Source organism: Giraffa tippelskirchi, chromosome 9, assembly GCF_054371585.1.
Source record: "Giraffa tippelskirchi isolate mGirTip1 chromosome 9, T2T-mGirTip1v1.2.pri, whole genome shotgun sequence".
NCBI classification, from domain to species: Eukaryota; Metazoa; Chordata; class Mammalia; order Artiodactyla; family Giraffidae; genus Giraffa; species Giraffa tippelskirchi.
The window spans coordinates 119,717,335-119,738,977 of NC_137283.1; positions in this window are offsets into that span (position 1 = coordinate 119,717,335).

The window sequence follows — 21,643 nt, forward strand, 5'->3', positions numbered from 1 at the left end:
ATTAATTGATCAAGTGTTGTATCAACTGGCAGGTTTGCTGTTGCATTTCTGCGAGCTTGATTTGTCTCATCTTGTCACCAGGTCCTAAATTGTAAAGATTCTGAGGTGGATAGGCAAGTTCTGGCTATCATTTCCCAATCATAAGGAATAACCGTTCAGCTTGTGAAAGTCGCTGAATTCGTCCCATGGTATAAGGAGAATTAGTTCCATATGGAGTACATGTCTGTTTTATCTCCTTTATGGTTTTAAATGGTATGGCATTATAATCATAATGCATTTTTTCCTTATGGGAATTGAGGAACTGATGGTATTTGAGTTACAGCCACAGGGAGAACTAAAGTGTCTTCATCCCCCTGTAATTGTACCATATGAACTCCCTTTTGTAAAGGTGTCATTTTATTAGGCACAGTTATCTGTGGTTTCGGAGAAGGCACTGGGGACCCACTCCAGTACTCTTGCCTGGAAAATCCCATGGACAGAGGAGCCTGGTGGGCTGCAGTCCATGGGGTCTTAAGAGCTGGACACAACTGAGCAACTTCACTTTCACTTTTCACATTCATGCATTGGAGAACAAAATGGCAACCCACTCCAGAGTTTTGACTGGAGAATCCCAGGGACTGGGGAGACTGGTGGGCTGCCATCTATGGGGTCGCACAGAGTCAGACACGACTGTCGCAACTTAGCAGCAGCAACAGTATATGTGGTTTAAAAGCAAATCCATCATCCCAAGGGGTTTCAGGATTGAAAGGACGGGGCTCGACCAAAGGTGCAGTTGGTCGAGTGAGAAAGATCTGTTTTTGACTTTTACCATTCTTTTGGCTCTTATTTTTCATTTTTATTGATTGTTTCTCTTTCTCATCACCCATGTTATCATATAAATTCATTTTCTACATTTGTTCTTGTATTTGTTCTACAGAATTCCCTGAATCCGAGGTTTCAGACTGCAGCCGTCCTAAAGCTGTGCTAATAAGATTCTCTACTGACCATACCGGAGAAGGCAATGGCACCCCACTCCAGTACTCTCACCTGGAAAATCCCATGGACAGAGGAGCCTGGTAGGCTGCAGTCCATGGGGTCGCACAGAGTCGGACATGACTGAAGTGACTTAGCAGCAGCAGCACTGACCACACAGACAAAGTAATCTTTTCACCACATTGGCACGGCGCAGGCAATGCATAACTTCTTGTCATTTCTCATGCCTCAAAGTCCCTTTATCTGGATCTAGCCAGTAGCAATATTTTTCAATGGCAGAAAACAATGTTTTTAAAAGAGGAGTAAGATATCTCAACCCCAGAACTTATTAACGAAGTTTTTAACACTTGCATATAGTCACTATGCTTAGAAGGATTTTGCCACATGGTTACCCTGATTGACAAATCTGCAGGGGTGTACTTACCAAGTACTTTTCTCGTCTGCTGAGCTGGCCGGATTTTCCTGTGTTTTCTGCCTCTAAGAGCTAGCCTCGCAGGCTGGATTCACTTTCGGGTCCCTGTTCCGGTGTCATTTGTCGAGACTAGCTCGACGGGCAGGGTTTCCGAAAGCGCCATACGGCGAGAGAATGAGAAACGAGACACAAGAATTCAGAGAAAAGCGAGGATCAGGGAACCAACACCGCTCCAAGGTGAAGATGCCAAAACTGAATCCAAGCCAGATTTATTATACTTTTAGCCATGAATGAAAGAATATGCGGGGAGTTAAACTATAACTCGTGTGGCCTTCAGGGCCAAAGAACAAAATGGTCATAAACCACTGAGTAATTAGAAAACAGTCAGTCAGTCAGTTCAGTTGCTCAGTCGTGTCCGACTCTTTGCGACCCCATGAATTGCAGCACGCCAGGCCTCTCCGTCCATCACCAACTCCCGGAGTCCACCCAAACCCATGTCCATCGAGTCAGTGATGCCATCCAACCATCTCATCCTTTGTCGTCCCCTTCTCCTCCTGCCCCCAATCCTACCCAGCATTAGGGTCTTTTCCAGTGAGTCAACTCTTCGCATGAGGTGGCCAAAGTATTGGAGTTTCAGCTTCAACATCAGACCTTCCAATGAACACCCAGGATTGATCTCCTTTAGGATGGATTGATTGGATCTCCTTGCAGTCCAAGGGACTCTCAAGAGTCTTCTCCAACACCACAGTTCAAAAGCATCAATTCTGCGGCGCTCAGCTTTCTTCACTGTCCAACTCTCACATCCATACATGACCACTGGAAAAACCATAGCCTTGACTAGACGGACTTTTGTTGGCAAAGTAATGTCTCTGCTTTTAAATATGCTATCTAGCTTGGCCATAACCTTCCTTCCAAGGAGTAAGCGTCTTTTAATTTCACGGCTGCAATCACCATCAGCAGTGATTTTGGAGCCCCCAAAAATAAAGTCTGAGTAATCAATAACAAATCAGTAACTGAGACTAATATTCTAATTTATAGATTTTTCACCAGATACGTAAAACATGTGACTCTGAGAGGCCAGTTGAGAAACAGTCTGGGGTCGGTTTTCCCACCTCAGAATCATATCTTGTTTTCAAGATTATGAACTATTCCCTCTGGACTTGTTCCAAAGAGTCTCATGCCTTATATCATTCAGTTTATCAATAATTATAAATTTCTTTTGCAGCCCTTGCCAGGGCCTACTTTTCTTTTATTCTTTCTGTCTCCTACAGTTATTATGTCTATTCTCCTTTTTGTATTACATGTGAGGAAACTATTATTCTCTTAAATTTCCTACCTTTGTGTCTAACCCATTCAAACAATTACAATAGATTTTCTTTTCTGCATACCTAGAGACTTATTTTTCTTCATAGGGCAGTCAAGGCATCTGCTTGACATGGGGTAGAGGTGGGGACAGACACTTAGCTTCTGTCATTTATAACACTATTTTGATGTATGGCTTAAAGTCAGGCAGTCTTGAGAAGAATTTCTAAATTCCTTTTGTTCTCTCTTACACATAGAGGCAAGGTGTGGCGGATTAGTCTATTATTTGGATGTTTTGCCAAGATCCAGAGACCTAGTGAGGATGAAACATTAAGATGACTCATATTTTTGCTCTTCATCTTGATGTTTGTTTTACTAAGTTTGCACGAAACAAGACTTTATATAAAAGAGTTTCAATCCTGTAGAAAGATCACTTCAGTTCTGTAGAAAGGAAGAAAGCCTTCCTTACCCGTTCTTACGAGAAATGCCAGAAGAGGGGGAATGAAGAAGGCCCCAGTGGAAGGACGGGGAAAGTGGCTGCCACAGCTCTTGTTTCCTCCTGCAAGTTTGCTATTTGTTTATTGGTTGTGCTGGGTCTTCATTGATGTACTCGAGCTTTCTCTAGTTGCAGGAAGTGGGGCCTAGTCTCAAGTTGTGGTGCATGGGCTTCTCATTGTGGTCATTTCTCTTGTTGCAATGCATGGGCTCAGTAGTTGTGGCGCATGGGCTTAGATGCCCTATGGCATGTGGAATCTTCCTGAAGCAGCGATCAAACCACTGGATCACCAGGGAAGTCCTCTTCCCAGCTTTTTGAGCTCAAACCTCCAGGGGAAGAAGCTTTAGAAACTCCTGGTTGAGAGAGAATGTGAAGGGCTTCTGCTTATGGGTTTGAGAAGAGAGTGTTATGCTGTAAAATCCAAAGCCAAAACCTGACTGAGATCTAGTAATATCATGAGAGACCAATGGCATGAAGAGGCCCAGATCACAATCCCATCTCCCTAGGTTACTATGTGGCACAGATAATGAATTGAGAAAAATTGAGCCTACTGGGAGCAAAAGGAGCCAGTCACAGGGGTTCGTAAGGTTTTCAGCTTTAAGTAGATGGCAGAAGAGGGAAGTAGCAATATATGTAACAGCAGAGACTCTGATGGGCCTGGAAGCCAAGATCCAGGGCAGACTGAATTTGCAAGGCCATTGCGCAGACACAGAGCTGAGAAAAACTGACTGTGAGAAGTGTTAGCAGACAGTGGCCACAGCAGGAGGACTGGGTGTCATGCTGAGTGGAGGCAGTCAAGGAAGGGAGGCCTCCTGGAGGAGGTCATGTTTGAACTGAAGATAAGGAGAGGGGACACTAGGTGCAAAGGGCCAGAACAGAAACAAGCATAGAATATTCAAGGAGGCAGGGAGAAAGCAACAATGGTGTGCCTGTAGCTAGGGACCCAGGGCCCAGGGGGAGGGGAGGAGTGGTAGAGTTGGAGGTTGATAGGGAGATAGTGGCTGAGTGATACTGGGCCTCATAGGCCACCGTAAGGTGTTCAGACTTTGTGATACAATGAAGTTAGGAGAGGTTTGACCAGGGGATTATCACAATCTGTTTAAGATTTTAAAAGATCATTTGGAATATTGGCTAGTAGAAAGAAAAGTCCAGAAGCAATAACCTTCAAAGAGAACTGCAGTAGTTGAGATATGATGGTGGTAAATTTGGGGACAATGATAATGAAGAGAAATGTTAGGATATTGAATGTATTTGAATAAAGTATAAAATCTTAGTCATTAATTTCACTTTCACAAACTCAAACGCATTTTTGAGCCATGATTGTAGAGCAGTTTTTTTTTTTTCTCTAACAAAGTATGAATAGAAAAATACAAATTACTTAGATATTTATGTAAGGTACTTCAGTTAATTAGGGCAAAATTCACCAAAGGGGAAAAAGAGACACACTCTTGCTTTATATGATATTTTAAAATTATTGTTGAACCAATTGATTAAGATACTATAAATGATTAAGTAAAACACCATATGATTCTTATAAATGAAAGAATAGGAAAACAGCCAAGAGGAGCACTATTTTTCTTATAAAGAAAACTTTTTTTAAAGTATTCTGAGTGATGTTAGAAACATCTTTGTTATATTCAAAATTGAATTCAATTAATAAAGTAAATATCTACTTCCCTGGTAGCTCAGACGGTAAAGTGTCTGTCTGCAATGTGGGAGACCTGGGTTCGATCCCTGGGTTGGGAAGATCCCCTGGAGAAGGAAATGGCAATCCACTCTAGTACTCTTGCCTGGAAAATTCCATGGACTGAGGGGCTTGGTGGGCTAAAGTCCATGGGGTCACAAAGAGTCAGATAGGACTGAGCGACTTCACTTTCACTTTCAATAAAGTAAGTCCCTTAATTTAATTCACTAGATATGAATAAACGACAGTGAACTTTGAACAAATAAAGACAATTACTTTATGCAGTTCATAGTAATAAATGAAATATGCTGCCAGAAGAGGTCGTTGAGCCAATTCCTGTGGCTGTACTTTAAATAGAATTTTATGACTTCAGAACTACCAGGCTGGGTCTTGAAGTCTGTTTTAACTCAACACACATTTTTCTAAATGCATTCTATGTAACAGCTGCTAGGTACTATGGCTAAATGGCTGACTAAAACACTCTCCTGCCTTTGAAAGATTCTTAGTTGGGAGGAGGAATGGAGGAAAGAGAAATGAAGAAGCTTGCCTAAAATGTCTGGCTAGGGGCACAAATGTTGCAACATTCAATTTCACTTGGCTGGAGCTTAATAGAAAATAGGCTTTGTAAAGTGAATGCTGAATGATAACTAGGCAGTGCAGTATGAGCAAAGATAAGAAGGACAGAGATAATAAAGTTCATAGTTTGGGACTAAAAAGTAATCTGGGAGATAGGCAGTGTGATGAAGAGCAGGCAAGGAACAGCAGAGGTGAGCAGAGGCTGGCCATTGGAGGCCCTTTGGACAAGCTGAGAGCTTGAACCTCATCAACACTAAGAATAATACCTCCTAGGAATAAAAGAGTGCTTACTCTATATAGGCACAGTTTTAAGGGTTTTATATACATGCTCTCATTCACTCTTATCAACAACCTGGAAAATGTTATCGCAGTTTTAAAGAAGAATATGAAGCATAGAGATGCTAAGCAATTTGCCCACAGCCACCCAGCTTCCAAATGGTGCCACTGGACAAGAACACATGGAGACTGATTTCAGAGCTCTGCTGTTGGTCACATAGATCTGTCTTATGTGATCAACATGGGATGGTGAGCTGCAAGGGTTTTTCTTTCTTTCTTTTTTGCATAATATACACATAAAAGGAGTAATATTTTCTTACAGTACAAGATGCTGGTTTGTTTTTTATATTAAGTAGAAATGGAAATAAGAATCCTGAAACTAAAAGCACAAGGCCAAGTGAGGAGGCAAGGGGAGAGGAAGGGAAACAATAAATGTTCCTTGGAATTTTACGGTGGGGAAACTCCGGGTTAAATGGTTTAAGACCATGTTGTACATACCAATGCAGAAGCTGGAAGAGAAAAGTGGCTAAAGGAATAATGTTATTTGTGCTTGCTTCTATGTAGCTCCTTGGTTATTTTCATTGTATCAGTTCATTCACATGTTGCACTTTTCTCTTCTTCCCTTCTCTCTTCTATAGCTGGCTTGAGTGACCTGTCTGACACTTATTCCTTATAGGAATAGGACACAGATTCTTATGAGCTGCAGTGAATGGGACAGAACTGATTATGAGAGATTCTTGGCTCTGACAAATGCAAACTCTTCTACTTGCTGAGCTGCTGTAGGAGATAGGGAATTAGTAGCACATAGGACCATTAACAAATATTAGGGTCTCGAGGACTTAAAATATTCTTATGCTTGGAATACAGGACAGCAATTGCTATACTAGATGTTTGAAATGATTTGTCCTGAGTTATACCTATACTTTATCCATAGAAATATCTTTCAGCACGCACTATTTGAGGAGGGAGAGTTCCTTTGTTCTCTTAAAACCTGGCAGAACCCTTCAGGGCAAACCACTGAGCTTCTCCCACCTAGGGTTTGAAGCAGCACCGGAAACCTCATTGCGCACGCTTCCTAGAGCATCAATTTTACTCAAAGATTTGGGGAAATTTTTTTATTCCATAATAGAGATATATCAGAAACATAATGCATCATGTATACACATTTTTAAAAGATTTCTTTATTTAACCAAACTTTTATTGAATATCTACTATGACAGGTGCTATTCTGGTTATTGGGAATGGAGCAGTTATTCCCACATATGTATGGTTATCTTATGCTGGCTAGTGAGAAAAAAACATAGTATGTTTTAACATGTGTATGAAAAATCTCTTTTTTTCTAGTTTTATTGAGAAATAACTGACATGCCTTACTGTATAAGCTTAAGTTATATATCATGATCGTTTAATTTACATATATTGTGAAATGATTATCACAATAGATTTAGCTAACACTCATTACCTCATATAGACATAATAAAAAGAAAAGAAAAAAGAAAACATTTCCCCCTTGTGATGAGAACTGTTTTGATATACTCTCTTAACAGCTTTCCTATTATTATAAACAATAGTCAACATCATTGTTGTACATTACAACTCTAGTAATATTTATCTTATAACTGGAAGTTTGTACCTTATGACTAAGTTATGTTTTTTGCTTTTTTTCCTTAGATTCCACATATGAGTGAGATCACACAGTATTTGTCTTTGTCTGGCATATTTCACTTAGCATAATGCTAAGTCCATTCATGTTGCTGAAAATGGTAATATTTCTTGATTTTTTTAATGGTTTAATAATATTTCATTATATATCTTTATCTGTATATCTATATCTATACACACCATGATTTCTTTATTCATTCATTTATCAGTGGACACTTATGTTGTTTCCATGTCTTCAATTTTATATATAATGCTGCTATAAATGTGGAGGTGCAGATATCTTTTCAAGTTGATGTTTTTCATTTAATCCATTTTGAGTTAATTTTTTTGAATGGTGTATGAAAGGGATCCAGTTTCAATGATTTCACATGTGACTCTCTAATCATTCCAGCACCATTAATGGAAGAGACTTTCTTTTCTCTAATGAGTATTCTTGGATACCTTGTCAAGTATTGCTGCTGCTGCTGCTAAGTTGCTTCAGTTGTGTCGGACTCTGTGCAACCCCATAGACGGTAGCCCACCAGGCTCCCCCGTCCCTGGGATTCTCTAGGAAAGAATACTGGAGTGGGTTGCCATTTCCTTCTCCAGTGTATGAAAGGGAAAAGTGAAAGTGAAGTCGCTCAGTCGTGTCCAACTCTTAGCGACCCCATGGACTGTAGCCTACCAGGCTCCTCCACCCATGGGATTTTCCAGGCAAGAGTACTGGAGTGTCAAGTATTAGCTGACCATAAATATATGCTTTGGTTTATTTCTGGGATCTCAATTCTGTTCCACTGATCTATGTGTCTATTTTTATGGCAGTGCATACTGTTTTGATTACTATAGCTTTATAGTATAGCTTGAAATCCAGAAGTGTGGTGCCTCCGCTTTGTTCTTCTTAGGATTTGCTATTCGGGGTTCTTTGTGGTTTCACATAAATTTTAGAAGTGTTTTTTTCCTACTTCTGTAAAAAATGTCATTGAAATCTTGATAGAGACTACGTTGAATGTATAGATAGTTTTTGGTTGTGTTGTCATTTTAACAGTATTAATTCCTCAAATCCATGAACACAGGATATATTCCCATTTAATTGTGTCTCCTTTTACTTTTTTCATTAACAACTTGTAATTTTCATAGTAGAGATTGTTCACCTCTTGTTTAAAGTATTTTATTGATTTTTATGCTACTGTAAATGGAATCAATTTCCTTAATCTTTTCAGAAAATTTGTTGTTAGGGCATGGAAATGCTACTGATTTTAGTCTGTTAATTTTGTACCCTGAAACTTTATGGAATTTGGTGATTAGATCTAACACTCTTTTGGTGTTACCTTTAGAGTTTTCTGTATATAAAATCATGTTATGTAAAAATATAGACAATTTTAGCTCTTTCTTTTCTATTCTGATGTCTTTTATATATTTTTCTCACATGATTGCTCTATTTAGGGCTTCAGTTCTGTGATTAATAGAAGTGGTGAGAGTGGCACTTTTGTCTTAATAGTAGAGGAGTATTTGTCAACATTTTACCACTGAGAATGATATCTGCTGTGGGCTTGTCATACATGGCTTTTATTATGTTAGGATACGTTCCTTCTATGCTTCTTTCATTAAGAGGTTTTTTCATATAGGGTGTTGACTTTTGTCAATTGCTTTTTGTGTGTGTGTCTACTGAGATAATCATGATCCTTTTCTTACATTCTGTTAATGCAGTGTATTATAGTGATTAATCTGTGTATGTTAAACAATTCTTGTATCCCAGAGATGAATCCCACTTGATCATAGTGAATAATCCTTTTAATGTACTGCTGAATTTTGTTTGTGAGTATCTTATTGAGAATTTTTGCATTTATACTCATCAGAGATATACACCTGTAGTTTTCTTTTCTAGTAGTATCATTTTTTGGCTTTAGTATTAGAATAATGTTGGCCTCATAAAATGACTCTGAGAGTGTTCCCTTCTCTTTGATCTTTGAGAATAATTGATGTTAATTATTCTTTAAATGTTGGCAACATTCAGTGAAGTCTATTTGGTCTTGGATTTTTCTTCATTGGGAAATTTTTGATTATTGACTCTATCTCCATACTAATAATTGATCTATTCCTATTGTTCCTATTTTCTATTTCTATGGAGATTTTTAAATAATGTTTTGCCTTCAGCAGTTGGAGAAAATAAATCATGAACATTTTGATTTAGACTGTGGACTAGTAAACTGTGCAATAAAGAGCCAGATAATAACTATTTTAAGCACTGTAGTCCAAAGGGTAAAGTCAAGGATGTTCCACAGATACTCATCTATTATATAGTTCCAGTCACAGCTCCTCAATTCTGTTATTACAGTGTGAAAGCAGAAAAAAATACATAAACTCATGGCTGTGGCCATATGGCCATTAAACCCTCATTTGCAAAAACTAGTAGCAGGTCAGATTCAGCTCATGACCATAGCTTGCTACCTTTGGTTAGAACAAAGTCTTTTTTTTTTTTTTTTTAATTTCACTGAGACTGCATCTAACATGGCTTGATTTTTTCCTATCTTTAAATTGAATCAAAAAAGTTTAAGCACTCCATCTCCCCATTTCTCTAGGCCTGGGAAGGGTCTGGGGTAATTAATACAAAGAATGATAAGCCCTGACTTGTGATGTGACAGTCTTGGGAGAGGCAAGTCAGTCAGTAGCCCAGGGGCTTCTGATGGACATGATGAGTATCGGGCTGAGCTCCAGTGATTGCTCCCAAGAAACAAGTACAGATTCAGATGTACTTGCTTGTTCAGATGGTGTTTTGATTTCTGATGCTACTTGTTAAAACCTTCCCTGGAAGACGGATCTGAAAACAGGAGATAGGAAGTAAAATCATGATAAAGATTGCATGATATTTATATCCATCTTCAGTCACACTTATCCAGAGGGAGAGTGATGTCTCACTGGGACCAAAGATGGGAGAAAGGCCAGAGACAGATGGTTGATGATATTATTTCTTTTCTTTTTTTGTCCATGACAATAACACAAAAAATGGACACTTTTCTTTGTAAGAATCTGTTTTGAGAGTGTTCAATGAGATTGAGCCGGGTAGATGTGATAAGGGAGGGTTTTGTTGTTATCTTCTGGAAATTCCATCACTCCCACAACACACCTTTTTTCTAACAATACTGAAGAAGACATTAAGAAGACAGAAGGAAGCAGGAAAGGGAGGGAAGGAGGACAATATGGAGGGAGAGAGGAGGGAAGTGAAGAGATGCTGCCTGCTATCTTTGGCCAGGACCCCAGAACTCTGGGAGCAGTGGGTGGTGGCTAGGCTTTCTCTCTTCTTCTATCCCTTGGATAACTTCCTCTGGAAGAAGCTGACAGTCACTGAATAGGTTCACCGCACATACTGCAGAGCCCAGAGATCACCAGTGTTGACAAGGTTATGGTTGACTAATCTGTCCCTTTTAACCCTGGATTCTCAAATATTAATAAGCTTAAGAATCATCTAGATGGCTTATGAGAAACAGACTCATGAACTACATTTCCAGAGATGTTGATGAGTGGGTGCAAGGTAGGGTTCAGAATTTCCATATATAACAATCCCCCTACTTCCCAGTGGAATTTGTGGCAGATGTTTGGGGTCAGTTCCAGAGTGTTCAAACATTTGAATAAAAGGGACAATAGAAACTCATGATTATTTAAATAACTATTAAATGTTTTTCTTGAGTGCAAATTAATTGCATGAAAAATGAATGTTTTGCTATAAATTTTAATGATAAGACTTAAGTTGTAGCACTGTAATTCAGACTAAAGTCTCTTGGGAAATTAATAATCAAAATAATAATTTTTAACACAATATGTTTTTCTATAATCAACAAAAAAGAAAAGTTAAACCTACAAAATGTAGATAGATATTTTCATACCATGGTTACTTAATTTAGAAAAATGTATTTTTTCTTTCTAAAGTTTAAATTGATGAAAGCGTTTTAAAAATCAGAATTTCTTATTAAATTCTCTTTCTCAGATAATGTTCTTGGAAAGAAAAAGAATTTATTCCAATTTTAACTGTAATTACTGCATGAAGTATAATGATTTGAGCTGTATGTGGGAGAAGGCAATGGCAACCTACTCCAGTACTCTTGCCTGGAAAATCCCATGGACAGAGGAGCCTGGTAGGCTGCAGTCCATGGGGTCGCTAGGAGTCAGACACGACTGAGAGACTTCACTTTCACTTTTCACTTTCATGCATTGGAGAAGGAAATGGCAACCCACTCCAGTACTCTTGCCTGGAGAATCCCAGGGACGGGTGAGCCTGGTGGGCTGCCGTCTATGGGGTCACACAGAGTTAGACATGACTGAAGTGACTTAGCAGCAACAACTGATAGCATGCAATATATGAATACATCAAGTTATTAAAAAAATGAAATACATCATATTTTTTCAGAATGTAGGGTGATTTTACACAAAACTACTCAGACTCATTGTGTGCAAGGAGAAGCATGTTGCTTCAAAATACATTCATCACCTTTTGAATCATTTAAAACCTGAAATTTAGGATTTTAATGGCCTAAATAAAGGTACCACCATCCTCTGTCCTTAGCCTATCTGGGATGAGTGCTCCATGATTATGAAAGAACATTGACTTTACTAAGCAAAGAAGAAAAACCCAGATTACCTGATTTAAACTTTGTGAAGACTTCTACTTTGTTCACACTTAGGAAGCATTTTGAAAGGAAAGAAATCCATGCATGTGAAACCATTTCTGTTTGTGTAGCTTGCTGTTGCCAACATTTTTGCATGAATGTCTGTCATGTCTTTTTATGTATACCTTTTATATATGGACCTTATATGGGGACTATCTAAATCCATATTCACATCAGAAAGTTCAAATGAAGTATAAAGCCATTGTTCATATAATATGATCCAAAGAAAATATTCAAATTGTTATCATAAGAGGAAAACATACTAAAGGTAAATGAAATAAGCTACAAAATCTAAATTTATGCATATCTCCTCTTCATTTTGTAGCTGATCCACTCTGGTGAATGGGTAGGTAGTTGAACATTTGGCATTGGCTTTGCTGAGGATAGAGCTGGAAGGTCTGAACAGAAAGCAGGTACCTAGGAACGCTCTCATCGTTCCCAGTCTATTCATTATTGAAACATTTGTATTACAAAGTCCTTAGCAAAATAAAAATGTTATTCTGACTTTGATACAAATTGATTTAATCGATGGATCTGGTAGTCCTTCTAAACATCTAGTCACATGGCTAAGATTAGCCACCCACATCCACTTCCCCACTCCTATGGTGGACTGAACTGTGTTCCTCACAGATTTCTTGGGCTTAAATCCCAATAACTGTTCAGTTCAGTTCAGTCGTTCACTCATGTATAACTCTTTGTGACCCCATGGAACTGCAGCACATCAGGCTTCCTTGTCCATCACCAACTACTGGAGCTTGTGCAAACTCATGTTCATCGAGTCAGTGATGCCATCCAACCATCTCATCCTCTGTCGTCCCCTTCTCCTGCCTTCAATATTTCCCAGCATCAGGGTCTTTTCCAATTAGTCAGTTCTTCACATCAGGTGGCCAAAGTACTGGAGCTTCAGCTTCAGCAACACTCTTTCCAATGAATATTCAGGACTGATTTCCTTTAGGATGGACTGGTATGATCTCCTTGCTGTTCAAGGGACTCTCAAGAGTCTTTTCCAACACCACAGTTCAAAATCATCAATTCTTCTGTGCTCAGCTTTCTTTAAGGTCCAACACTCACATCCATACATGAGTACTGGAAAACCATAGCTTTGAGTATATGGACCTTTGTCAGCAAAGTAATGTCTCTGTTTTTTAATATGCTGTATAGGTTGGTCATAACTTTTCTTTCAAGAAGCAAGCGTCTTTTAATTTCATGGCTGCAATCACCACCTGCAGTGGTTTTGGAGCCCAAGGAAATAAAGTCTCTCACTGTTTCCATTGTCTCCCCATCTATTTACCATGAAGTGATGGGACCCAATTTCATGATCTGCATTTTTTTAATGTTAAGCCAGTTTTTTACTCACTTTCACTTTCATCAAGAGGCTCTTTAGTACCTCTTCACTTTCTGCCACAAGGATAGTGTCATCTGCATATATGGAGTTACTGATATTTCTCCCAGCAATCTTGATTCCAGCTTGTGTTTCATCCATCCCAGCATTTCGCATGATATACTCTGCATGTAAGTTAAATAAGTGGGGTGACAACATACAGCCTTGACATATTCCTTTCCCAATTTGTAACTAGTCTGTTGTTCCATGTGTGGTTCTAACTGTTGCTTTTTGACCTGCATATAGATTTCTCAGGAGACAGGTAAGGTGGTCTGGTACTCTTATCTCTTTAAGAAGTTTCCACAGTTTGTTGTGATCCATGCAGTCAAAGGCTTTAGTGTAGTCAATGAAGCAGAAGTGGATGATTTTCTGGAATTCTCTTGCTTTTTCTATGATCCAACAGATGCTGGCAATTTGATCTCTGGTTCCCCTACCTTTTCTAAATCCAGCTTGAACATCTGGAATTTCTTGGTTCATGTACTTTTGAAGCCTAGCTTGGAGAATTTTGACCATTACTTTGCAAGTGTGTGAGATGAGTGCAATTGTACACTGGTTGGAACATTCTCTAGATTTCCTTTCTTTGGGATTGCAACAGTCCTGGGAGTTACATTGTGCTGGCATAAGTCCTTTTGAAGGAATTAACCATTACAGCCTTACCTCTACCATAATCTGGCCAAACTACACGGAGGGAACACAGCCCCACCCATCAACAGAAAGTTGGATTAAAGATTTATTGAGCATGGTCCTGCCCATCAGAGCAAAGCCCAGACTCCCCCACAGCCAGTCCCTCCCATCAGGAAACTTCCAGAAGCCTCTTATCCTTATCCATCAAAGTGAAGACAGAATGAAAACCACAATTATAGAAAACTAAACAAACTGGTCACATGGGTCATAGCCTTTTCTAACTCAATGAAACTATGAGCTATGCCGTATAGGGCCACCCAAGATGGATGTGTCATGGTGGAGAGTTCTGACAAAACATGGTCCAATGGAGAAAGGAATGGCAAACCACTTCAGTATTCTTGTCTTGAGAACCCCATGAACAATAACTGTGAATGGGACCTTATTTGGAAATAGAGTCTTTGCAGATGTGATGAAATTAAGATAAGGTCACCCTGGATTAGGATGAACCCTAAATCCAGTTATTGGTGTTCTTATGAGAAAAAAAAAATTGGAGACTCAGAGACACTTAAGAAAGAAGGTTACATGAAGCCAGAGATTAGAGGTGGGTGGCCACAAACCAAGAAACATCAGGATTGCTGGGAAGCTCCAGAAGCCAGCTTAAAACTCAAAATTGAAAAAACTAAGATCATGGCATCCGGTTCCATCATTTCATGACAAATAGAAGAGGAAAAGTGGAAGCAGTGACAGATTTCCTCTTCTTGGGCTCTAACATCACTGCAGATAGTGATTCCAGCCATGAAATTAGAAGACAATTGCTTCTTGGCAGGATAGCTATGACAAAACTAGATAGCATGTTAAAAAGCAAAGACATCAATTTGCTGACAAAGGTCAGTATAGTCAAGGTTATGGTCTTTCTAGCAGTCATGTACGGATGTGAGAGCTGGGCAGTAAAGAAGGCAGAGCACTGAAAAACTGATGCTTTCGAATGTGGTGCTGGAGAAGACCCTTAAAAGTCCCTTGGACAGCAAGATCAATCTAGTCAATCCTAAAGGAAATCAACTCTTTGGAAGGACTGATGCTTGCTAATGTTGAAGCTCCAATACTTTGCCCATTTGATGCAAACAGCTGACTCTTTGGAAAAGACCCTGATGCTGGGAAAGACTGAAGTCAGAAGAGGCTGACAGAGGATGAGATGGTTGGATGGTATCACTGATTCAATTCACACGAACTTGGGCACTCTGGGAGATGGTGAGGGACAAGGAAGCCTGGCATTCTACAGTCCACGGGGTTGCAAAGAGTTGGACATGACTTGGCATCTGAACAACAACAACTGGAAGTTAGAAAAGGCAAGGATCGATTCTTCCTGGAGATTTTGGAGAGAAGCTGGTAACACTTTGATTTTGGACTTCTAACTACCAGAATTTTGAAAGAATACATTTAAGCCACCCAGTTTGTGATAACTTGTCATGGCAGCCTTATGGAATTAACATATTCCTCATAGATTTAATTCACATTTGGATAAGGCAGGTAGTTGGGACAATGCTGTAGTGATGACTCCTTGAATAACAGGAAGGATTAAGAATTCTGTTCACCTGCAAAATGAAAATTAAGAGCAGAGAGGAAGAAAGGAAGTATTGTTGAATCCTCTGTGCTACCACAGTATTATTTCATATTGATATCAAAGTATTTCCCTTAGTTTACCCTATAAGTGAGTTCTCAATATTCTGTTTTCCCATTAGATTCTTAATTTTTTAGGTCACTGACTATATTATTTATGATGTATTCTTGGGACCTATAAAAGTACCTTAAATGTAGTCTTTGTTCAATATTAATATGTATTAGTTTCCAATTCAAACTAATATCTTCTTTTCAGACATTAACATGTTAAAAAAATAGAAAACATGCTCAACCTCTAATGTACCCATCGCTACTAAAACATTCCTCTGATTTTCCTTGGAAATGTTCTTTTCTATGTAAATATACTCCTTTAATATTAGGTTACAAGCTATGGAATCAACGTTCTCCCAACTTCTGCATTTGCAGAATGAACTACAAATACAAGAAGATTTATTGGTATTTCATTGACCTTTCTGTTGCAGACTGCATACAAATCTCAAGGGCTAGCTTACAGTTCAATTAATAAAGATAGCACATCAGGTACAAGGTCACTTTGCTCTTCTTCTGTTGAGTTTTTCAGTCTATAATAGATATTAATTACTCAAGCTGTGTACAGGAACACTGGATATTTCATCAGTGAGTATCTCCTTTTACAACTTGGCTTTGATGAAAAAATGGATATATTTCTGGCCATCAAAAGGCCATCATAAGATAATGGCATTTTATTCTCCAAATACATGAAAAAGTTTATTAGTATCAGGCAAGGAACAGAGAGTTCAATGTAAATTGTATACACTACACTGGACTGCATAAATATTCAGTATATTATGATTTTGCTGTATTTTATCATTTTCATATGATTTTGAAGGAGGCACTCCAGGACATTAGGAGGTCTATGAATGGAAACATTGGCAACTGTTCTCTGAAGAGTGTTAATGAGACACTGTTTCTGACACCTAAAAAAATACAAAAGGTACAGTATAAAAGAACGAAAAGGAAAATAACCATGATAGCATGGACAATTTTAGCTTAAAAGGATGAAATTATCTTTTTGTAATAAAACCAAGTTGCACATTCCATATGTGCATGAATTTAAAAGAGTTATAATGTTTTAAATGTGGCACACAAAAAGATGAAATGGTTTGTCTATTACCACAAATGCTGTGAGTTAATTTTAGTGATTTACATCCTAGAATAAGTCCAAAGAAAACTGTACATGTTATATAGGACTCCACATATTAAGGTAGCATATGAGAATATATTATTTACTCATCAGTTTGACAAATATTTATTGAATAACAATTGTGCACAAGATTCTGGGAATGTAAAGGTAAAGAAAACACAGACTTATTCCCTGAAGACCTCACAATATTTAGGGAGACAGATACTAAAGGAACTTTAGTATATTGTGGTAAGGACTATGAGAGGGATTCACACAATTTCATAGGAACAAAAAGGAGGTTTGTACATCTGAATATCAGTGAAAAGTTTCACAGAGGACATGATGCCTCATCTGAATCACCTGGCTTTCAACAAAGCATTGGAAATAATTCCTAAGATACCATTGTGGTTAAGATGAATATATATGGATAATATTAGTGGACAGTGTGTTGAAACTTTAGCTGATAAACCTTTCCTAACAAATCAGTTCAGTTCAGTCGCTCAGTCATTTCCGAAACTTTGCGACCCCATGGACAACAGCATGCCAGGCCTCCCTGTCCATCACCAAAGCCAGAGTCTACTCAACTCATCTCCATTGAGTCGGTGATGCCATCCAACCATCTCATCCTCTGTCGTCCCCTTCTCCTCCTGCCTTCAATCTTTCCCAGAATCAGGGTCTTTTCAAATGAGTCAGCTCTTCACATCAGGTGGCCAAAGTATTGGAATTTCAGCTTCAGCATCAGTACTTTCAATGAACACCCAGGACTGATCCCCTTTAGGATGGACTGGTTGGATCTCCTTGCAGTCCAAGGGACTCCCAAGAGTCTTTTCCAACACCACAGTTCAAAAGCATCAATTCTTCGGCACTCAGTTTTCTTTATAGTTCAACTCTCACATTCATACAGGACTACTGGAAAAACCATAACCTTAACTAGACGGACCTTTGTTGGTAAAGTAATATCTCTGCTTTTTAATATGCTGTCCAGGTTGATCATAATTTTCCTTCCAAGGAGTAAGTGTCTTTTAATTTCATGGCTGCAGTCATCATCTGCAGTGATTTTGGAGCCTGAAAAAAAAAAAGTCAGCCACCGTTTCCACTCTTTCCCCATCTATTTGCCATGAAGTGATGGGACCATATGCCATGATCTTAGTTTTATGAACATTGAGCTTTAAGCCAACTTTTTCACTCTCCTCTTTCACTTTCATCAAGAGGCTCTTTAGTTCTTCTTCGCTTTCTGCCATAAGGGTGGTGTCATCCGCATATCTGAGGTTATTGATATTTCTCCCGGCAATCTTGATTCCAGCTTGTGTTTCTTCCAGCCCAGCGTTTCTCATGATGTACTCTGCATATAAGTTAAATAAGCAGGGTGACAATATACAGCCTTGACATACTCCTTTCCCAATTTGGAACCAATCTGTTGTTCCATGTCAAGTTCTAAACGTTGCTTCCTGACCTGCATACAAGTTTCTCAAGAGGCAGGTCAGATGGTCTGGTATTCCCATGTCTTTCAGAATTTTCCACAGTGTATTGTGATCCACACAGTCAAAGGCTTTGGCACAGTCAATAAAGCAGAAATAGATGTTTTTCTGTAACTCTTTTGCTTTTTTGATGATTCAGTGGATGTTGGCAATTTGATCTCTGGTTCCTCTGCCTTTTCTAAAACCAGCTTGAACACCTGGAAATTCATGATTCATGTATTGCTAAAGCTTGGCTTGGAGAATTTTGAGCATTACATTACTAGCGTGTGAGATGAGTGCAATTGTGTGGTAGTTTGAGCATTCTTTGGCATTGCCTTTCTTTGGGATTGGAATGAAAGCTGACCTTTTCCAATCCCATGGCCACTGCTGAGTTTTCCAAATTTGCTGGCATATTGAGTACAGCACTTTCACAGCATCATCTTTGAGGATTTGACATAGCTCAACTGGAAATCCATAACCTCCACTAGCTTTGTTTGTATTGATGCCTCCTAAGGCCCACTTGACTTCACATTCCAGGATGTCTGGCTCTAGGTGAGTGCTCACACCATCGTGATTATCTGGGTCGTGAAGATCTTTTTTTGTACAGTTCTTCTGTGTATTCTTGCCACCTCTTCTTAATATCTTCTGCTTCTGTTAGGTCCATTCCATTTCTGTCCTTTATTGAGCCCATCTTTGCATGAAATGTTCCCTTGGTATCTCTAGTTTTCTTGAAGAGATCTCTAGTCTTTCCCATTCTATTTCCTCTATTTCTTTGCACTGATCACTGAGGCTTTCTTATCTCTCCTTGCTATTCTTTGGAACTCTGCATTCAAATGGGTACATCTTTCCTTTTCCCCTTTGCATTTCTCTTCTCTTCTTTTCACAGCTATTTGTAGGCCTTCTCAGACAGCCATTTTGCTTTTTTGCATTACTTTTTCTTGGGGATGGCCTTGATCTCTGTGTCCTGTACAAAGTCACGAACCTCCGTCCATCGTTCATCAGGCACTCTGTCTTCAGATCTAGTCCCTTAAATCTATTTCTCACTTCCACTGTATAATCATAAGGGATTTGATTTAGGTCATACCTGAATGGTCTAGTGGTTTTCCCTACTTTCTTCAATTTAAGTCTGAATTTGGCAATAAGGAGTTCATGATCTGAGCCACAGTCTGCTCCCGGTCTTGTTTTTGCTGACTGTATAGAGCTTCTCCATCTTTGGCTGCAAAGAATACAATCAATCTGATTTTGATATTGATCATCTGGTGATGTGTATGTGTAGAGTCTTCTCTTGTGTTGTTGGAAGAGGGTGTTTGCTATGACAGTGTGTCCTCTTGATAAAACTCTATTATCCTTTGCCCAGCTTCATTCTGTACTCTCAGGCCAAATTGCTTGTTACTCCAGGTATTTCTTGACTTTCTACTTTTGCATTCCAGTCCCCTGTGATGATAAGGACATCTTTTTTGGTCTAGAAGGTCTCGTAGGTCTTCATAGAACTGTTCATTTCAGCTTCTTCATCATTACTAATTAATTAATGGATCAATGTCAAAGTGCAGGAGACCTCTGGATTATATTATCAGTCCTTCCCTTATTTAATTTTAATGAAGTATTTGATGCCATGATACTATTTAATGTATATTCAATAAATTTAGGGATGACTCTAAATTTAGAGCTCAAGCTAGTATGCTATGTACTTTACAAAGAAAGTGGAAAGTGGGTTGAAACTGAGAATGGAATTAAATAGTAAAAATGTAGAGTTAGGTTTAAATTTCCACTGAGGAACAGTGGAATGGAATTCCCAGCTTAATAGTCTTTCAGGTAAAAGAGATGTAGCGTTTTAGCTAAATGAAAGAGCACTGCAGATCATGGGTGATAATAAAGTTGCCTGGGAAGTTAATGGAATCTTGAACTGGAAAAACTATGTATTTCAGGGGGAAAAAATGGCAAACAGCTTGATGCTCTCTATCACCAAGCAAGAACACTGTGTTTGGTATTATGAATGGTGAAAAGTGGAGAATCATAAGAGGAAGATGATTTGAAAAATTGCAGGCTTTGGAAATCATACTTTAGGTAGTTGACAAAATGGGAATGTTTTGAAAAAAAGATCTAAGTGGTAGTAATAGGCATCTAAATTGATTAATTGTTCATTACACCCATTTACTCAATCTACAAGGCTTCATTTCTCCCCTTTGTTTTCTTTTTTTAAGTGCCAGTGTGCCAGACACTTACTGGAAATAGGAAATGAATCAGACAGAGTCAACCCCTGGGGTTCTCTCATTCTAGCACAGTATTCCTGTTCTTCAACTGGAGGCTTATGGAGGGTACTTAGAAGGCATGCTCCTCTGGAAATTGTATGCACAATTTTATACATATTTGGCTTTTTTTATGGAAGTGATTCTCTTAAACGAATTGATGGTTTATTAATGTTTAAGAAGCACTTGTCTAATGGAAAAGTCAGATATATTCATAGGCATAATAAAATGCAAAATGAGAATACATTGTGTGGGTTACTATTCTTGGAAAGAAATACGAATCTAAACTTTTTATCCTGAAAAGAAGAGAACTCTGCCTGCTTTCTTTGGCTTCCCTCTCATTGGAAGTTTTTATTATTGGCAATTTCTGGATATTCCCTTTAGAGGATTCTTTACATAAAATTCTCTCATAAAGTGGTAAGTTGAACTTTGTTCTAGAGCAAAGACTTTATTTTTTAATGTGTTTGTTTTGTTATGTTCATTGAAAGCTATTGATGACCAGACTCCACCTTCTTTTCACATTCTCTGCAAATGTCTTAGCATATAACCTCTACCTTATACATTTCATTCACCAATATATTCATTCATGTACCAAAGATTTTTTAAAGTATCTTTTATGTAATTGTATGCATTTATGCAGATACATATTTAACAACCAGCTCTCTGGGGGAAAAGTCTTGAGTTGGAGTGTTTAGTGATTTCCATGGTGTAAATACCTCTACAAAAGCCAATTCCAAGCTATGTTTCCCTGGTGGCTCAGTAGTAAAGAATCTGCCTGCCAATGCATGAGACCCAGGTTTGATCCCTGGGTCAGGAAGATCCCCTGGAGAAGGAAATGGCAATCCACTCTAGTATTCTTGCTTGGAAAATCCCAAGGACAGAGAAGCCTGGCAGGTTATAGTCCACAGGGTCGCAAAGAGTCAGACCCAACTTAGCAACAAAACAGCAAAACAATGCACATTACTGAAAGCAGAGTTAGAAGAGAGGCACAGAATGGGCACTCTCAAGCTGGGGAATCTGTTCCAGCACATCGCTATTTCTATGATTCCAACACTGTATTAGGTACTTGGCCATAAAGATGACTAGAACTGTTGCTTCTCTCAAGGAAGCCAACTTCTAGTGAGGAAAAGGAGTAT